Consider the following 17,331-nt stretch of genomic DNA (forward strand, 5'->3'; position numbering starts at 1 on the left):
CGGGCATTAGCTGAAAGTACATCAGCGCTGAAGGTAACGGACGCCTGAATGTGACGGGGTTGTCAAAGAAGTTGCGGTACCACTTCTATTTATTCACACCTTCTTTGCGGCGCGTGTAGTTTGTTACGGTCGGAAGCAGCAGTGGTTCCCCAGCGGCTTACCTTCCTTGAGAAATACGCTTTAATAATACGGAGATGATTTGTTTCACAAATTACCCACATGTGGGAAAGGCGAAGTTAAGAACGGCGCTGTGACTCACGCTATTTTGCCAAAGACTTCGCTGTTTGCACTGCGATGTGTCAATAGCGCATTGAGCTATTAGCAGCGGGCCCTCACACATGCACATAAAGATCCCTTTCACGCCGTGTTTTCCTGGTGCTGTGTTTGTCCAACCTCTGGGGCCTTTTGTGAGGCGCCGGGCGAGATGCTGAGCGAAAGGGTGCCGCGCTGAGTCTGAACTCGCACGAAAAGCCGCTCGCTGCTTTAGAGCCCTCTCGCAATAGCTAGGCGAACTTTGGAGGAGCGCAAAGAGCGCTTTCAGAGGGAGAAATAACGCGGGTTCAAGTGGAGAGGATTCGCAGCTGAATAAAACTTTCTAGAGGAATTCCTTCTAACTAGATGTCGCGAGTGCCTTTCCCTGTTGCTCTTTATGACCCCGCTCTCGGCTGCTGCCCCGTTGGAACCCATTCGGTGCCGCTCACGGGCTGCTCCCCCCCCCCCCGAGGTGCGCGCACGTTCGGTGCGGGGATGCAGAGCGGCGTTCGCGCAGCAGCACTGCGCATGCACAGCGCCGGCCCCATTAGCATGCTGCTTTGTTAGTAGTTAATACAGAGAGACACGGGAGCATGAATTAAAGATGAAACGTCAACCTTAACCTCGAACGCTGCTAAGGACTTCAAGAGCTCTAAAAACACGGTGTAAATAGTCACTGTTGTCAGAGATACCGACTAATTTTGGGAACTTACAGTGCTTTCTGATGGATAGCTTTGCTTACTGTAAATCTGACTTGTTCAGGAGCTTGGTTGTTACACACGGTGTGTGCTTATCTCAGGAGCTGTTACAGTTTGCTGCGATGGTCCTTCCATTGTGACTTTTTTTAACGTCCAAAATGTTGAATGCTTTCAAAACCAGAAGTTTATTGTGCCTGTTAACTTGCAGCAAATGCAGAAGTATTTATAACCATTCTGCTGTGTTTCCCTTCCTCGTACAATGAGAACAGAGCACACATTCAGGATAAGTCAGAAGTAACCAACTTTTGACCTATCCGGTTTGGTTTCTGTACTCTTGAATAAAATCTTGGCACATCTCCTGCAGGCCAGGCTTCCAGTCCGTGGCAAAACGTATCTCAGTGAGCGGAGCACAGCTCCTATTGCCTATGTCCTGTGATGGTTATCTTGGCACAAGGCAGGACACACGGAGCAGGGCTGTGTTGCTGTGCTCTGGGTGCAGCTGCTCTGAGGACAGGCGAGGAATCTGAGTGAGTTCCTAGAAAGGAGGGCCTTAGCTGCGCTGAGCTAATCTCATCCACTCTGTTCTTTATAATCTGTACTCGGAGCAGATATGGTAAGGTTGGTTTGTTTGTTTTTTAAACAAGCAAATAAAAGGAGAGCGTTTGTTTGGCAGCTTTCCCCCCCTGCTTTGCTTTCCATCCATTCTTCCCTTTCTTTTCCCTGCTTTTCAAAGGAAAATAAATGATTCCTCTGGCTGGCACCGAGGTGATCAGAAAGCACAGGAGAGAGCTGGGATGCGTACTCCACTGAAGCAAATAGGAGAACTGTTATTGATTTCATTGGGGACGGTATTTCACCTAAAATCTTTCTGGAACTCACCTGAGCATCCTGCCTGCTTGTCTGTGCTGCCTGTGACAAGCACCGGACAGCAGGCAGCATGCAGGCAGAGGTGAGCATGTTGTGTGATTGGGTGTATCTGCTAAAGCCCAACTCTATTGCGAAAGCACACCCAGGATCACCAAGACACAGTGCTGATGGTGTATGGTGTACCTATGGCAAACTGTACCTTGTAGCATTGTCTGCGAACGTTGAGTGTGAGGCCTCTTACTGTAACCATGATGCAGGAGCAGGGCTGCTGCACAGGCAGCTGTCCCTTGGGCTGCACCTTGTTCCTCAGTGGGGGCAGCAGTGTGATAGCCAGGTACTACACCAGGCCTGGCCTCTGAGCTGCAGCGTGAGGGGTCCAGGCCTTGTGCCGGTACCATGGGGCTGGGTCCTGCCCCACAGCTCCCTTTTAAGCTCAGTGTTGTGCTTTTGAAACCTGCCGTCCGTACTGGATGGGCATTCTGAAGGCTAGGTGTTGTTGTATTGCTTTTTTGGGGTGAGCATTACTTTTAAGCACAAGATAGACCCTTTCTGAGTGCCTGAACAAAGCGTGGTAGGGACCACAAGTTGTGGTGCAGCTTTTACAAGTGTCCTGGTGGGGTTTGTTTTTGTCTGGATAGTGGGCAAGGTGGTAAACATGCAGAAGGGGTGAAAGAGGAAACAGGGAGATGGAAAGACAGCAATTTCTCCAAGGTTACACCATCGGTCACTGACATAATCAGGGCCACAACCAAGGTATTCTGAGACTCAGCCCAGTGGTTTATGCTGAATCTCATTTACTCTAATAGGATTACTTACATGTTTAAAGTAAAGCATGTGCTTAAGTGCTTTGCTGGATCAGGGCCATATTTGATAAGTTTTCAGTGCTGGTGTGAGAGTCCATAACTTGACCCTGCGTGTGTCTGGCTGCTGGTGGTTTGGGATAGCAGCGATGCACCTCTGTGCCGTGGAGTTGCCTGAGCACGGTCTGTTTCTAGAAGGCTCCTGCTGCTTTGTGTACAAAAAAATCACTGAAAAGTAGCTATAAAAAACTACAGAAAGTTGAAGGATGCCAGCTGTTGTAAAACATGCTGCTTCTGTTTTGAGCCCTTTTATGGCTCTGCTGATGGAGAGTAATTCTGGACATTCACTGTAGTTTTGTATTTCTTTTTTTTCTAAACAAACTTTTGCACTTATTGAGTAAATAACTTGTCTTGTACTAGAAATATTTCCTGGGCTACCATTCATCACCGCAAATATATATGTATGTATATTTTAGAGGAACCATAATTCTCATGATGCAATTTGAAAAGGAAAAAAGAAAACTCCAAACCTTAAACGCATACTGCTCAGCCCATGAGTTCTCATTGTATGAAATTCCAGAATCCTTACTTCATTATTTAGCTGTCTACATTTTATAATGTTTATCTCTCCTGTACAGATTGTCCTCAAAGGATACAAATTTCAAACACCCGTACCTTCATTTAGGCACCGGCATACATGCATGAATGGCAGAGCTTGATTTTTTTGGCTGAAATATTTTGCATTTTACAAAAGAAGCTCAGGAAGGTTATCTTGTTCTTCCAGAGGTAAAGCACAGATAGCAGTAGGTTAGTAGCATGCTCAGCTGGCCTATAAGCCATTCCTATTAGCACGCGTTGGTAGCAAAAATGGATTACAGTTATGCAAACGATTTGAAAATTACTCTTCTTGCAGATTTAGTGTGCCTATACACCCATAGGTTTTTCTTTCATACAGCAGATGGTGAGAGACAATGAGTGCATGTACGCTGTTGAGACAGAAAGCTCAGTGCTCACTCATCATCTGCTCTGCGTGTATGCTGGTTCACATCTGGGCTGTGCTGCGGTGCGGACGCGGCAGTTCCTTTCCTAGTGAGAGTGGTCTGTGAGCTGCCGTGTTCTGTGGGCATGTGTGTAGCCTTACTCTGCCCATGCTTAGGCTGGCCCTGGTAGGTACATACCCAGCTTTGGCTCGGGGCTTGAGAACTTTCTGTTGTTTTTGACTAGGAGCTCCGTAAATGCTGTTTTATCTTCGACATTTCCCATTGATCTTCCAGCACATGTGGCAAGTGTGCTGAATGGGTTCTTTCCCAGAACAGCTTTCCCCTGCCTCTCGTATCTCTAAACCTCAGGACTATGCAGGTAAATACTGCTGGGAAAGAAAAAAGATCCTGAAATATTTGGCTGCCCATGATGGATGTGTGATTCCTCGTGCTTGTAAGAAGTGTGAGGATCCTATGAGTATGTCCACAAGGACACAAACTGCCCTTTGTAACACCACCCCCACTTGCACTGCACTGTCCTATGGGTGCAGTCACCTCCAGATTTGGTGATGTGATTCTCTCAAAGAGCTTTGCAAGGAAACCCATGGATGCCAAGGGCAACAGCTGTGCCAGACCCTGCGTTGCTTGGAATGAGTTAATACAACGGGGGCACTAACTGGATTGGGCACTGCAACTTTTCTGCTCTAATGCTGCAGATCCTGTACTGAATGCACTCTCAGTTATCAAGTCATGAGGAGGAGCTGCTTGTATACAAAGTTTACTTAGGAGAGACGGTTTCTTCCTGATGATTAAAAAAAAAAACCAACACCTGCTGGTTGTTTTCATTACAGTGGATTGCAATTGTATCAATAAGACCCTTGTAATAATGCACAGCAATATACCAAGTGCTTGAGTAATCAGGAGTACTTTCACTGTGTGCAGAAAGGATAAGCAGGTGTGTTTTTAAAGTACTCATAGCTTAAAGTAGCAATAGCAGCTCTGCTGTATGTGTCAGGGACCCACTCACACCTATGCTTCTATGGTGAGGGACCACCGAGCAAAGTGAGGTCTACCACACTGTGTGCTGTGGGCTTCTATGACATGTCCACTTAACTCATACCTATGTATTTGTTGAGTTCTGACACCCCCGAAAAACCCAACTAATGCTACTGAGTGATGATAATCTAATTTAGGAGGAAATGAATTTGCGCAGCGCTAATCCTACCTTTTTATCTGTAATCACATTTCTTCTGCTGTAAAACTGCACCGTTACACAGACCTAATGGCAGGGCTGCATTTTCAGATGCTTCAAACTCTTATCTGATAGCTGTCTCCGTACTGTTACTTGTCTGTATGATGTGTTTATAGAGTGCCAGTCACTATAGTGTCTTTGCGATGATTGCTACCAAAATTGAGAACTCTGAGGTGAAAATCTAATCAAGACTTCAGATAACAATGTCACACAAGAGCCTTCTGGTCTTTGCCTCTGTGCTGCGCTCAGATGAAGGCTTTGATGAGATCAAGCTTGCTGCTGCCTTATTCATTGTTTGTTTCTGTAACAAGGTTACCATTTCATATCTTCTCCACTGTGTGTTAGCACCTGTCAGACCATTCCAAATTGTGTTTTGCATGTATTCCCAGTTTCAGTATATTGGAAGATGTGTTTGTGGCACTGCTAAACTGGCAAAAACCAAAGAGGAGGCTGCTGCTGCCCAATGGCTTCTGCAGCACACACCTTGGGGATCTGAACACAGATCTGCACCAACTTTCTCAGATGTGTGGTGGTAATGGGCAGGCAGGCTGAGAATACAGACTGCTTTCAGCACATTGAAAACACTGAGTTTTCCAGCAGGGTGCTGCAGATCCATCTGACCAGGACTGCAGACTCTATTCCATCTGTTAAGATGTGCAACTGAAGGTAGCATGGTTTAGTTTGTTATTGAAAATGAAGAGTGTTTTAAACAAACAGTTCTTGTTTTTTGGTTTGTTTACCTAGCTGACGTGCCAGCTGCTGGTGTCAATGTTCTGCATGTCTTCCTGCCCAGCAACCTGCATTTTGTTGAGAATCCCTATGTAAATATCAAGAGGGGAAAGAAAAAAATCTTTAGGAAGATGAAGAATCCTCCAAATTCTAATCTATACTTGAGGATATGCTGTCAAAACTAAATGTGTTTTCTGAAGCACTCTGTTCTAAAAAACCAGGCACTTGATCCTTTAAATATCCCTTTAAGCTTGATTAAAAAAATAAAATCTTTTCTATTTTCTTTTTTTTCTCCTTCATTTTCTTTCTTTTTTCTTTATCTATTTTTGTTTCTTTTCCTTTCTGGTAATTGTTTCTCAGTTTTGTTTATGCAATTTGTAGACTGACTCAATGTAGACATCTTTGATTTACTCACATGGACATGAGATCAGACCTGCCCTTGGCATTTCTTGGGAGAAACGTTTGCAATTCAATGCTTTATTTTTTCCTATTGCAAAGTTGCCATCTTTCTCACTGTCTGGGTCACTATGGCCATACATCATCACTCCTGGCCACAGGCTTGTACAAGCTGAGATTAAATCTCATGCAGATGAGTGGGTTGTGACATAGTGAAGGTAAAAATGAAGGGGAAGTTTGGTTGAAAGGTCAGCATTGGGACTGGCAATCTTTGAAATAAGGCATCTATTTGCCTTCTGTTTGTACTTTACATTTCTACTTCTTTGGGCATGACTTTATTTGCTACTGCTGGAGGTGGCAGCTGCAGAGGCATGGATATCTCTTCATTTGTCTCTTCCATTTCATGAAAGATTTCATCGGTGATGATGTAAAATCGTTATGCTAAACAGAATATTGCTTTTACATGCACATTTGGAACAGAATTTTCTCTTCTGTAGATTTAGTATTCTAAGAGTTTGGATCATCTGGGCAATTGAATAAGAGATTGCGAATATGCAGAATTACCAGTAGGTAGGACGTGTGCAAGAGGAAGTTCTGCATTCAGACTGTTTTGGTCACTGGAAGCTATTTGCTTTCATCTATATGTAAAAGACCAACCCCTCAATTTTTGGAATGACTACCTTCTAATTTTTCAAGAGTCCTCTGGCACTGAACCTTACTGGGGTTATTACAGTTCTTCAGTAGATTTGAGTTCCACAAACGCTATAGCAATCAAAGCAGGGTTCAGTTTTCAGTCTGAAAAAATCTTTTCCTTCGCTTCATTATGACACTGCCTTTTGAGAACTGATACAAAAATGACACGTCCCCATTTGGCTTTCTAAAGAAAACTTGTCAAGAGAAACTTTTCTGTGTTTAGCAGTGAAAATGACATATAATCTGCACTAGAATTATGTAAACAGAAAATTCGAGAGAAATTAGGGATTACAAATATTTAATAGTTTCTTAGATATTTAAATTAATGTAGTACTGAACTATTTTCATCTCGCCAGGAACCCACGCATGGAAACAACTTGAACTGTGAGAACCACCCTTACTGTCCCAATGGGGAAGCTCCTATATTTAAAGTGAATTACTTAAAGGTTTGCAGGTTCAGGGTGTATTTAAACACCTCAATATCGATTAGCTGTCTAATTTTGATATGAAAAAATGTGTTAAAAACATGCAAAAATCAATTGCTGCCTAGTGGAGTAGCTTATTTTTGGAGCAGGTCATATTTATTTCCTGTTCTGCTTTTTATATTACTCTCTTTAAAGTCAAAAGGCTTATACAAATAGTTGAATGGTTTAGGGGACTGTATTTCTGTATTACTGTGCTATTCATAAAAGTGTGTTTTTTTTAAACTACTTTTCTCAGTAAAGGGTTTTACTGATAGAGGGTTAGAAGACCTTTGCTTTTTAAAGGATTTGTTTCATTAAATAAATATGAATTGTATTAGGCACGGGAAAATAGCTATTGTGTTTGCTTTAGTGTAGGGTACTGCAGTTACTTTTGTGGTTCTTAGTAAACATGTGGATGAAATGATGATGATTATGGGTGCTCATGTAAATGTGAGGATATCATACTGTTGATTTGTTCCTGTGAAAAACTTGGTAGCTACAGTGTCTTACCATAGTTCATCCTGGCTCTTTTTTTCCCCTGTTTTTTGCTTATTATAGTTAGAAATACATTGACCTTACAGTTAAAAAAAAAAAAAAAAAAAAAAAAAGCTGTTTCCTGCTCTATACACGAAGCAAAAGAAATAAAATTTTACAATGAATTTTCTGCATGTTTTCCATGGCAGAACTGTAGGTAAAAAGAGACTGATTTCAAGGCTGTGCATGGGGCATACCACAAAGCTTAACATTCGAGGAGGTGCAGTTTTGAATGAGAGTTCAATTTAGATGCATGAGTGAAAGTGTTTGCTCTACAGAGTAATGACTTGAACTAAATAATGTGTTTATGTGTATGTGACTCCCTGTTTTTGGTTTTCTAATAGTGCACAATGACAAGTCGGTAGAATCTCCTTCATTTTATATTGTTTGACCAAGTATTTGGTCAAACATATTTTTATGGAAATGGATTTAATGGGTGCTTCTGTTCTGTCCTTCTAGCATCTTAAAAGCCTTCATTCCTTCTAACAATTTAAAAGCTCACCTGAAGTTGTCTTTGTGCTCACCTGGTGGTGCGACTGAGCCCATGGAGCACACATGGGAACTAAGTCAGGTGTTATATAATGCCAGGCAGTCTGGCTTTATAGGTGGTGACTTGCACCATTGCTTTCTTGGTACCTACTGGTTGTTTTGAAAGCAGCAGTAGTGCTGGTAAGGAAAAGCCTCCTTTTTTTTTCCTTCTCATACCTTTGTGCATTAGGGTCTAGTACCTGATACACCTTCTTTACTGAGTATTGTGCTGAGCTCTAAGTTGATGCCTGTAAGGTGCCTATGTGTAGTACAGCTGGTTGAAAATGCATTGTTGTATCTAGGATTTGATGAGCCATATGGACATATATCATCTGTGCTCTGCTTTTGTGATGTATTTATTTATTTATCTATTTTAACCTTGGTCTTTTTAAAATAATGTTTGACACAGTTGTGTGCATCAGTGGCTTCAGGGAAATACGCTACTTTGTACTTTCCCAGTAGTTGCACCTTGAGATGGGGATTTGCTGCTGAGATTTTGCCTTTGTGGAGTCAGCTTGGTGGGTGCCATTTCTGTGAGAGCATCCCTGGAGTTTGCTCTGAGACAGCAGGTTGCTGGAGCTGCTCTGGTGTCCCCTCAGCTCTGCTTTGGCTTGGGCTGGCTGGTGTCTCTGGGGGGCACAGCTGCTGGGACAGGCACTTGGTTGACATACAGCTCTGGCTTAGGAAGGCAAAAGGCAGATAGTGTGATCTAGGGCTAAGCACAACCTAGAAAGATATCACAAAATGCAAACATAAGTTATACTCATTGAGTAGGCAAAGTGATAGGTCTTCAGAATTCTGCATATAGGGACTTGTGGTATGTCCAGCATAGTGTTCAGCAACAGATCTTGCTCTTTTATCTGTAATACTGCTAAAATACTAAAGAAAGTATGGAATTGCATTCTAAGATTCTGTGTTTATTTACTGCAGCTACAGTTTATGCAGTTTAAGTAGAAAATTGTTTTTCTAAGTATAGTCAGCAAACAACTTGTGGTAGATTAGCATCCTTTCCTGTCTTCTCTGTTAGAAAGTACTTGAGAAAGGATGGCAAAGATTAGCTTAACTTCTGTCAGCACAAATGTATTACTGGTGATAACACGCTATGTTAGCTGTAGCAATGTTCCACTGCTGGGAAAGGTGGGGAGAGGCTATTTGTTGTCGTACAGGTTGCATACATTAGGATATGTGTATCTTTTGAGATCACAGGTCTCCTTATCATTGCTTGCACTCCCGCTAATTAACTGAATTTCACTGTGGCTATCTCTGCATGTTCCATGTTGTTTAACTGTGTGTTTATGCAAAACTGTCTCTAAATGGAAATTCTTAGTCTTAGTTGTCTCATTGTGAAAAGTGAGTGACAGTGATCAAGAGCTTGATTTGTATTATGGCAAGCTGCAGGTGAACGTTACACAGTTCTTCCTAACTCTGTTTCTATGTCTCTGAAAAGGATAACAAACTCCATTAAAATGTCATGACATCAGTAGTGAATATTTAAAATGCATAAGGAAGGATAAAGTCTTGGAATCACAAGACTTTAGAAGCTTTCTATATGATTTTAGACTCCATATTTACAGATCTTCTGAGTTTCATTTATTCTCAGCATGGGTAAGAACTGATACCAAGCATGCAGCTTGTCCTCCTCCCCACCTGGATGTAACCTTTTTCTTTCAAAATAAATGTGAATGTAAAAAAAAAAAGAAAGAAAAAAAAAAAAGAAAGGAACGATTTCCATGGAGGGAAATCAATCAATCAATCTTGTTCCTTCAGAATCATGAGCTCAGGCTGATATGTCGCAGCTGCGGTGAGTACAAGCAATGCACAGCACGGTCCTGGCACAGAGTTTCAACTGTGAGAAATCTCCTATCTTCTTTTCTAACTATCGTTCTTTAGTTTCTTCTTATTTTGTTGAATATTAGTGCTTTTACTTGGTTTTTCGCTCTGCTGTGGTAGGAAGCAGTCTTTGTATTCTCTGGTGCCCTAGGAAATGGCCATTTGTTAATTGAGAAAAAGAATGGGAAAGGGGCTGTGAAAACACCTTAATGAGAAAGAGGCAGTAGCATATAGAGAACACTGTTAAGCATTTAAAATTTGGGGATTCATTGTTTTCAGTCTGCTTGAGTTCTTGACTTTCTGTGGTTTTGATGCTGTCTGTTAGTTTGTTTGGAGAGAGGGAGGTGGGGAAGAAGGAAGAAATGCATTCTCTTTGCATTTTGAGATTTACATTAACTTTGGGGAAAGAGGGAGGTTTGTGAGTTCATCTTTTACTTTATTCCATGGACAACGTGTTATCCACGCAAAGGAGCTCCTGTCTTCAGCCTTCTCCTGTATCTCCTTTTTGCCTGGGATCTTTGCATACAGAAATAAGAAATAACAAGATTTCAGATGATGAATCTCAGTGTGAATGCTAGGAAAAGGGCAGTTGTTTTATTGATCCCAGCTGCTGAAGTTTTCCCTGTGAAGACGACTTATGTTTATAAAAAACATAATAAATCAATGAGACAAACAAACAAACTGAACTTCTGATAAGAACTGATTTGAAACACGTTCAACTTTTCCTTTCTCATCTTTACTTTTCAAATTCTTCTGAAGATGTGAGTACAGTCCTGCTCTTGTACATCGGAGTATTCTTTCTTTGAAGAAGAGAGATGTTTCTGCTTCTTAGTTGAGCCTCATAAACTTGCTGGAAAAAAATTCAGCTTGGCGGATGTGTTTTGAAGTGGTCGTTTCTTGGGCACTGAACCGTTCATTTTGTAAAAGCATAAAGCCACTTCTTCGTACCTGCTGACAAAACAAAAGAAGCAGTTCTAATCATACGTTATGTGTGGACAGGCTGTGATGTTGGTAAGCATTGCTCTGACTTCTAAAAAGCACCAGCTCTATCCAGCATCTCATCCACACATTTGCCTCTGTAGAAAGCATGAAGAAGATCCTGAGGTGGTTTTGTCTGTGTTTTTACTAAACAAGTGAATCATTCCGATGTTTTCTCCATCTTAGATACCAAACTAAAATGAAGCTACACTCAGCTGCTTTGAGTTGGGAAGGTGTAGGTTATCTTCATTTCTGAAGTGTGAAAGAACTGACACATAAAATTGCAGGTCTGGCAGCAAAGATTTTTCTTTTTCTTTTTTAAATAAGTACCTCGTAGTTGGAGAATTGATTTTTCTTAAGAAAAGATGACATAAGAAACCTGAAGTATCAATGCTTCAGCAGGAATATGAGAAATGTGGCAAGGCGAGGGAGGAGGCAGTGTTGATACAGACATGGCTGCACAAATGCTGGCTCTGGGCTTCTGCTGGGAATAAGAAACCTGTGTTCACACTTGATATTGGTGGATTTCCTTTTGACCATGAGTACAGTGTATGTCATTGTGTCTGTGGAAGAAGTTCCATCTGCCAGCACTGTTGTAAATGTTCCAGCCCTGCAAGAGCTGCTTACTGAACCAAGCAATTCTTTGTAACTTCCTTCTATCCCACCCTAAAAATTTGGACACTCAATTTCTTGCAGCCAGACCTCACTGTTGTGTACAACAAGGGCTGGGAAAACTCAGATTCCCTAATCTAGGCACTGTTTTTTACCATTGTACAATATAGCTTCTTTGGCTTTTAAATTTAAGCAAAACTGTTGACAGTACAGATGTTGCTATAGATATGATAAAAGCGGAATTACATACAGTAGAGTAAATTAAGGATTAGAGCTGAACTATGGATTACTGGTTAATATCCAAAGTACAGAGGAGCAGCTTAATTCCATTCTTTCAATCTTTCCTTGAACAGTCCAGTTCATAATCCTGTTTAGATAGGAAATCGGTGCATTTTGCATCACTCTTTTTATATCATTGTGTAGAGTATTTGTGATTGCAACCATAGTGAAGCAAATATATATATATATATTTATTTATTAATTTCTTTATATTTATAGAGAGAGAGAGAGTTTTTTAGAGAGTGGCATTCCCAGGAAATACACTTTATTTCATGATGTTCATTTGTACCTGTCTTTAGGCCACTGTACAAAAATAACAAGATATCTTTTTAGTTACCCATATAGGGAAATCCCTGCTGTTCTCTGTGATTATTTGTATGTCTTTCTAATAGCTATTATATAACTAATTATTATTATTTTTTTTAGGTACGTTTCTATTTCGTGGCTTACCAAAAAATAGGAAAATGTAGGTGGTGTGTTTGTTCATTTTAAACAAATGTCTGCCAGTTGAAGAGAACCAGTGGGTAGCAGTAGATAGTTGGCTAAATTGACTCTGGAGCAAGTTTGTAGAGGGACAGCACAACGGTGGGCCCCATACAGGGGAGAAACAGAGCTCTTGATTCACATTCAGGATAGCTATCTTGAATCTATTAAAATAACAGTTCAAAAGAAAGAACTGAAGGATGTGCTTGTGTTGTTGACAGCAAGTTGATGATTGTGACGTGGCTAAAGCATGTGGATTTAATGCAGCCTCCCGGAGACCTCTGTCTTTGTAGTTACATGTTAACTTATGGAATCCTAAAAGCAGTGATTTTTTGTTTAGCTCCATGTAATCTTGCAGTGAGGGACTGATATTTAGAGCCCATCAGTCTGAGCTGGCAGATGTAACAGGGTAGGAAATGACGCTACATGAAGCCTGAATCTGTCAGAAACTCTGGTCTGCAGAGTGTGCCTCTGGTACTGGCTAACTGTACATCTGATAGTTGCTTCTGTAATTAAGGGTTAGAGTTCCTTCTTTCTTCTTTGCATCATGTTTTAATTCAGTTTTTATTCTCTTTAAAAAAAAATAATTCAGAGGAATATAGTTCAAGCACCAGAATTTTCTGTAAGCCCCGTTACTGCTGACGCACTAAAATAGACATCACGTTGGTTGAACACAGATTTGGAGATGCAAAGTAGCTTTCCTTGAAAATACAACTGTTTGTAGTGCATGGTTGTGGAAGAAAATCTGTAAATCTGTTTAAGGAAGCTGAAAACTTAGGTGGACACTAATTACTGCAATCTTCAGTTCCCCTTCCTCTCTAGTTTGGTGTCTGCTCAAGTTGCACTGAGGCTCAGGTGTCAATGGGAGTGAAGAGTGGGGAATGTGGTGACCTTTGAAATTGACTAAATCGTTGTGGTGCACTATTGAGGTGTGGTACCCAAGGAGTTTACATGTGGTAGAGTATTTTGGAGTATGTGTTCATGACAGTGGACACTAATTTTTCAGAGGATGAATACTACATTTATAAAGGTAAAACACTAAAAAGTCACACTGTCCATGTCCAGCCCCCTACCCACAGTTACCTCCTGTATGTTAAGAAATTAAGCATTGACTACTTAGTGCAACCTGTGAAAAGGAGGTGGAAGTGGTTCTCATAGCTTACCATGAGGTCTGCTCTGAAAGCAGTGCCTCCTGTTTTATTCTGTTGGCCCACAACATTAAAGGTGAATGTTGGTGGTGTGGCAGTAGAGGTTGAACCTTCCCACCAGTATCCTGTTAAATTTTGTTGCTGTGCAACAGATGGCAGCAGAGTTTGACAGGACCTGTTGAACTAATACAAGGCTGAAGGAGACAAGTTTCCCAGATTGTGTCATTAACAGTGACTGGTTGTAGTGTCATCACTGCAAGCTGGAATAAAACTGCAGTTCATGGAGGGGTCACATGTGAATTCCCCATTGAAGAAAAGGTTAAAGATGTAGCCCTCAGTAGTTAAAGTGATGTGCACTGTTTTTGTTGGTTTTTTTGGTGGGGTGGGGAATAGGAAATGGGTGATTCTTCTGGATTTCCTGGATTCTGGACAAACCATTGACTTTGATGGCTACTTTGAGTCACTGACTAAGCTGAAGTCTTGAATGTCCAGAATAAGGCTAGAGGCAAAGACAACCATTGTATAGTCTAAATTTGGCACCTTCTGACTTCTGTCTGTCTGAGCTGATAAAAGATGGATTGTGTGGGCAAAATCTTCCTAGCAATTATGCCACCATAGCAGCTGTGAAACAGTGACCACCTCCACTGGTGCAAACTGTTGCAAGTGTGTCACGCAGGCTCTTGTTCATCACTGGCAACTAATGGTGGTGACTGTTGGAAAGTGGCATTTTGTATCTGAGAATTTATGCTATCAAATAGTGTTATTGTGGCCTTTGTATCAGTTACAGTTGTCATGGGAAAAAAGTAGGAGGCATTGCTTTGGGAGCAGCGAACATAGTCGCTTTGTTTGGGCAAACCTGAATGCTACAGTTGAAAAGAAATTGTGATTTGTCTTTCAATACCAAAGATTTAACTGTCATTGAAATCTGCTTTTAATGTTTAAATGAATAGTAGGCTCCACAGTAACTATTATCACTTCTACTTGTTAGTACATTTCAAAGCAGCTTCTTTCTTCTTCTTAAAGTATTTTACAGTCACATCCATTTATTAACGAGAAGTAGTGATCATTTCCAGACTTGCAGACTTTAGTTGCAGAGGTCTGAGAGAGTGTGTGCCAGGATTTCTTACATCTGGCAGAAACATGCCACTGCCTTGCTGGAAACTGAGCGTTCCTTATACTCTTTTGTATTAGTTAATAGAAACCCTCATTGAAAAAGGGTACCCATCAAAGAATGCTTTATGAAACAGAAAAGCAGTACTCGTAAACCCCATTGGATTCCTAGAGTTATTACATTTTACATCATATACAGTTTATTTTTCCAGATGCCACGGTTCAAAATAATGAATTTTTAATACTACTTGCAGAATTCTACAGATTCTATAATAGCATATGACATGTTAATATCCACTGTGACATCCTACTGGTCATATCCAACTGTGATAAACACTTGTATACGCTATAAAAATGACATCTATTATAAAAATAAAGATAATGCAGAAGGATACAAACAATCCTTTAAATTTAAAAAGACTGTTACAAATCTTGAATGTTAATTTGAAGGAAAAAAGTGCATACTAATGCTAAGTTTATGCCTTCAGTTAATAGTCCTTTATTCCTTCAGGAAAAGGAAAAAAAAATCAAGCAGCTATGCTTTAAATGAATTTAATGAACTGCAAAGACTGACATTTTCACTATAAAAGTCACACTTCATTTAATGAAGTAGTTAAATATTGATGTTATATTAAAATACAGGCTGAATAAAAATGGCAATATGGTTTTCAAAATGAGGATTTGAACTGTTTTTTTTTTTCCTTGTTATATTGAAAATTTCATGGACTGAGAAAAAGGAAATACAACAGAATATCTCCATAATAAACAAAGTACTGTTGAAATAACATAAAGCTGAAAGACAAAACCCTATAAAAGTGAAGAAATTAAGGTGCTGTACTCTTACCTCAGTGTTCTTTGTGCTTAAGATCGGAATTTCTGAATGGAACCAACATTATCATTGTTTGATGTGCAGTATTTTCTGAAGTTCTTGAAAGTAAAGACAGATTGTATCCCTGTACTTCAGGTGGCATGTGAAAGAGCTAGCCATGTGTTTACCCAGGGTGATTATTTAAATATGGTATTATTTGATATGAATTCAAGTAATTGTGTTTGAAGTGCTATGATTGCGCTGGCAACATTCTGGCAAGGCTGTATTGGCTCTTTGTGGTGTCCATCCGCTTCCATTGATATCATTTGAATTTTTAACTTCATTTTTATCTGCATTTTTACCATAACAACATAAGTTGCTTCAGATTTTTCTTGACTCCCAGCGCTTATATGATGATGAAGTGAAAAGAAAGCAAGAATCTTATAGATGTGAGTTGGAACAGTGACTGAGTATGACCAGGTTCACTGTCATGGGCTGAATTACTCTGGATTGTATTTGTAATGCTATACTAGTTCTGACATCAGGCCTCTACATACAGTAAAATACTGAAGATGACATCTTTGGCCTGTTGAAGTCAATGGCAAAACTCCCGTTAATTTCAGCAGTCTGTGATTTCATCCTCAGTGTCTGACTTGTAAAACAATGGTAAATTGATTTAGCATGTTTTTTTTTTCCCCTCGAGGAAGATCTCTACTCCACGTAAAATGACTTGTCTTTTAACTTTTATTCTCTTGCTCTGAGAGTGAGAATTTTAATTCAGGATAAATACAGTTGTGTTCCCCCCCCCCCCCTTCTCTCATACCTATCATTTAACCATCAAAGATGATGGCAGAAAATGAATCTGTTTTGAAAGCAGTAGGCTGTATGCACGGTTACATAAACAATTACTAACCGAAACCAACAATAAGGAATGCAGACTTCCTAACGAAGACTGATGAATCACTTCTGTAACTAGCAGCTGTCAGATACAGTCTCTACATGTACAGGTTGAAATGTATTTTCCGTATATGCAAAGAATGTTTATTTGAAACAACAACAGAAGAAAACACTGGTAACTGAAGAAATATATAAGTGCATGCGTATGTATTTAGAAGGCATGCACTGTGTTTATGATCATGGTCCTCATAATTCTTCATAAGATAGGTAGATCACCATCTTTTTGCACAGTCACGACTTTGCCACAGCAAGTCTGAAAATGTTCTCCTTGATAGAACATAAACATTTTGTGGGGTATTTTGGAGACTCACCAGCATTTATCTTGAGTTAATAGAGCATTGAATATTTTCTTCCTTTCCTAGATGACAGAAGAAAATGGATGCCAAATGTCTGTTAGTGTTGTTTGTGGTCCTGAGTGAGTTCTGGTTGTGCAATGGCTCTTAGTTGCTGATCTAGTCTGTGCTTAAGGCAGAGATCCTGCTGAACGTGACAGAACAGGCATAACCCAAGAGGAACCATTTGTAGTGTGCTTAGCAGCTTGTGCCCTTGAGTGAGTGTATCTTTAAACAAAGAATTACAAAATTGAAAAGGTATTTGTATACTGCTGACATTCAGAATGCTTACATTGAAACTGTAGTGCTGCTATCTTCAACAGTAGCATAGGGAAAAAAATGTTTTATTAAAGACTAATTTCACTTGTTATTTAAGAAGTAGCTAGCTTTGCACACATTAATCTCTTTTTCTTTTTAATTCAAGGTTGATGGTCTAGGTCTTACACATTGTATTTATGAATAGGGCACTCAATAACTATGCAAAATATCTATTTCTCCCATGGGAATTTGTGCTTTGATATATTCTGATCCTTATTAAATTTAAACAGGATCAAATTTATACAGCTTTGGCAGAGATTTATTAAAATACACTGAGTGGACA

The 17,331-nt window shown here is 40.2% G+C and overlaps 1 protein-coding gene across 11 annotated transcripts in view; it reads left to right on the forward strand.

Moving 5' to 3' along the window:
* The window catches only part of TOX3 (TOX high mobility group box family member 3), a 116,767-nt gene that overhangs the window by 47,332 nt on the left and 52,104 nt on the right, over positions 1–17,331 (forward strand). The window lies entirely within an intron of this gene.

Source organism: Coturnix japonica, chromosome 6 (assembly GCF_054131305.1).
Source record: "Coturnix japonica strain WE chromosome 6, WE-NBRP24, whole genome shotgun sequence".
Lineage (NCBI taxonomy): Eukaryota > Metazoa > Chordata > Aves > Galliformes > Phasianidae > Coturnix > Coturnix japonica.